We start from the raw sequence: 3,938 nt of genomic DNA, 5'->3' as shown, positions 1-3,938 counted from the left end.
AAAGTAGGATACTGGTCCTAAATAGTTAAGATGCATATCAAAGGAATAAGTTCAATGAACCCAGATCCTTACATCTTACCATATATAGAAAAACACTAAAATCATTAACTTAAGAGGTCTGTTTTTTTGTGATTAGCAATAATCTTCTGATGTTCGATTACATGTTTTTTTTTTCAGCAAAATGAAACATGTATATGTGTGTGTACACACACACACACATACACACACACACACATATCCTGACTTCTCCTCCATTACCTCTTTTTTATAAAATTACAAAACTATAAAACTTTTCTTTTTTTTTTAAGTTGGAGTGTAATTGCTTTACAATGTTGTGTTAGCTTCTGCTGTATACCTACATGAATAAGCCATATGTCTACATATATCCCCTTCCTGTTGAGCCTCCCTCCCATGGCTCCCATCTCACCCCTCTAGGTCATAACAGAGCACTGAGCTGAGCTCTTTGTGCTATATAACAGCTTCTACTAGCTATCTATTTTTTCACAGGTAAGTGCATTTATGTCAATGCTATTCTCTCAATTCATTCCATTCTCTCATTCTTGCCCTGTGTCCATGAGATTGTTCTCTACATCTACATCTCTTTCATGCACTGCAACTAGGTTCACCAGTACTATTTTTCTAGGTTCCATATATATGCATTAATATATGATGCTTGTTTTTAACTTTTTGACTAACTTCACCCTGTATGACTGAATCTAGGTTCATCCATATCACAACAAATGACCCAATTTTCCCCCTTTTTATGATTGAGTAATATTCTATTGTATATACATACCATATTTCTTTTTTGATTCATCTGTCATCGGACATTTAAGTTGCTTCCACATCCTGACTATTGTAAATAATACTGCAATAAACTTTGTGGTGCATGTGTCTTTTTGAGTTATGGTTTTCTCAAGGTATATGGCCAGTAGTGGGATTGCTGGGTCACTTGGTAGTTCTAGTTTTAGCTTTTTAAGGAAGCTCCATACTGTTCCCCATCGTGATTGTTTCAATATACATTCACACCAATAGGGCAAGAGGGTTCCATTTTCTCCACACCCTCTCTAGTATTTAACATTTGTAGATTTTTTGATGATGGCCATTCTGACTAGTGTGAGGTGATACCTTATAGATTTGATTTGCATTTCTCTAATAATGAGTGATGTTGAGCATCTTTTCATGTGTTTGTTGGCCATTAGCATGTCTTCTTTGGAGAAATGTTGGTTTAGGTCTTCTGCCCATCTTTTGATTGAATTGATTTTTATATTGAGCTGCATGAGCAGCTTGTATTTTTGTAGACTGATCCTTTGTCAGTTATTTCATTTGCAAATATTTTCTCCCATTATGAGAGTTATCTTTTCATCTTGTTTATGTTTTCTTTTGCAGTGCAAAAGCTTTTTTTAATTAGGCTTCATTTCTTTATTTTTGTTTTTATTTTCGTTACTCTTGGAGGTGGGTCACAAAAGATCTTGCTATGATTTATGTCAAAACGTGTTCTGCCTATGAGTTTTGTAGTGCCTGGACTTATATATAGGTCTTTAATTCACTTTGAGTTTACTTTTCTGCATGGTGTTAGGAAGTGTTGTACTTTCATTCTTTAACATGAAGCTTTCCAATTTTCCCAGCACCACTTATTGAAGAGGCTTTCTTTTCTCCATTGTATATTCTTGCATCATTTATTAAAAATAAGGTGACCATAGGTGCATGAGTTTATCTGTGGGTTTTCTATCCTGTTTCATTGATCTATATTTCTGTTTTTCTGCCAGTGCCATACTGTCTCAGTTAATGTAGCTCTATAGTATAGTTTAAAGTCATGGCACCTGATTCCACCAGCTCAGCATTTCTTTTTCAAGACTGCTTTGGCAATTCAGGTCCTTCTGTATTTCCATGCAAGTTGTAAAAAATTTGTTCTACTTCTGTGAAAAGTGCCCTTCATAAATGGAAAGCGATTACATTGAATATGTAGATTGCTTTCAGTGGTATACTCATTTTCACTCTGATTCCTTCAATCCAAGCACATGGTATATCTCTCAATCTGTTTGTGTCACCTTTGACTTTTTTCATCAGCGTCCTATAGTTTTCTGCTACAGATCTTTTGTCCCCTTAGTAGGCTTATTCCTAGGTATTTTATTCTTTTTGTTGCAAAGATGAAGGGAATCATTTCCTTGATTTCTCTGTCTTATTTTTTGTTGTTAGTGCATAGGATTGCAGGAAATTTCTGTGTATTAATTTTGTATACTACAACTTTACCAAATTAATTGATTAGTTCTAGCATTTTGGTGGTAACATCTTTAGGATTTTCTATGTATAGTATCATATCATCTGCAAACAGTGCCATTTTACTTCTTTTCCAATTTGTATTCCATTTGCTTCTTTACTTTTCTGAATGCCATGGCTAGAACATCCAAAACTCTTTTGAATAATAGTGGTGAGAGTGGGCCCCTTGCCTTGTTCCTGGTCTTAGAGAAAATGCTTTCAGTTTTTCACCATTGAGAATAATGTATGTTGTGGGTTTGTTGTATATGGCCTTTATTATGTTGAGGTAGGGTTCCTCTATGCCCACTTTCTGGAGGATTTTTTTTTAATCATAAATGGATGTTGAGTTTTGTTGAAAGGTTTTTCTGCATCTATTGAGTATTGAGATTATCAGGTGGTTTTTTTTTTTTTTTTTTTTTTTTTTTTTTTTTTATTAGTTGGATGCTACATTACATTGTCAAACAACATTCAGTGGGTTTTGGTCATACATTGATATGAAGCAGCCAATAGATTTTACATCTACACTATTCCATTTGCACTGGATCCCTGCCCTCTCACCTTTCCCTTTTTCACCCTCGCACCCCATTCTGGGTCCTTGACGCCCAGATGCAAACCCAGGGCTCCATGGAGCACTGCTTTGTCTCATGCATACACTAACCTGGGCTCTGGTGATGCTGTTTCACACTCACGATAGTATACCATGGCTGGGTTCCTTCTTTTGGAAAACATCCCACACCACTCACAAGAAAAACATTCTCTCCACAGAGGTTCAAAAGTCTGTTCTGTATTTTCTGTGTCTCTTTTTCTGTTTTGCAAATTACGGTTATCATATACACTATCTTTCTAGAAATTCCGAGAGAGTGTATTGAGTAATGACGCTGGTAATGTTCTTTATCTTTCTGGCTTACTTCACTCTGTATAATGGGCTCCGTTTCATCCATCTCATTAGAACTGATTCAAATGAATTCCTTTTAATGGCTGAGTAATATTCCATGGTGTATATGTACCACAGCTTCCTTATCCATTCAACTGCTGATGGGCATCTAGGTTGCTTCCATGTCCTGGCTATTATAAACAGAGCTGCAAAATGAACATTGGGGTGCACTGTCTCTTTCAGATCTTGGGTTTTCCTCAGTGTGGTAAAATGCCATAAGTGGGAGTTGCTGGTGTCATATGGCAGTTCTATCTTCCAGTTTTTTTTAAGGAATCTCCACAACTGTCTTATTCCATAGTGGCTGTACTAGTTTTGCATTCCCACCATATAACAGTGTAAAGAGGGTCCCTTGTTTACTACCCACCCACCCTCTCTCAGCATTGTTTTTGTTTGACTTTGTAAGTTCTTTTGATATGCAGCCATCCTGACTGGCGTGTAATGGTAACCTCATTGTGGTTTTGATTTGGGCATTTACTAATAATGAGTGATGTTGAGCACCTTTTCATGTGTTTGTTAGCCATCTGTATGTCTTCTTTGGAGAAATGTCTGTTTAGTTCTCTGGCCCATTTTTGGATTGGGTCATTTATTTTTCTGGAATTGAGCTGCAGGAGTTGCTTGTATATTTTTGAGATTAATCCTTTGTCTGTTTCTTCATTTGCTATTATTTTCTCCCAATCTGAGGGCTGTCTTTTCACCTTACTTATAGTTTCCTTTGTAGTGCAAAGCTTTTAAGTTTCATTAGATC

The sequence above is a fragment of the Cervus canadensis genome, chromosome X (genome assembly GCF_019320065.1).
Source record: "Cervus canadensis isolate Bull #8, Minnesota chromosome X, ASM1932006v1, whole genome shotgun sequence".
In the NCBI taxonomy this organism is placed as follows: Eukaryota; Metazoa; Chordata; class Mammalia; order Artiodactyla; family Cervidae; genus Cervus; species Cervus canadensis.
This window is presented reverse-complemented; position numbering follows the sequence as displayed.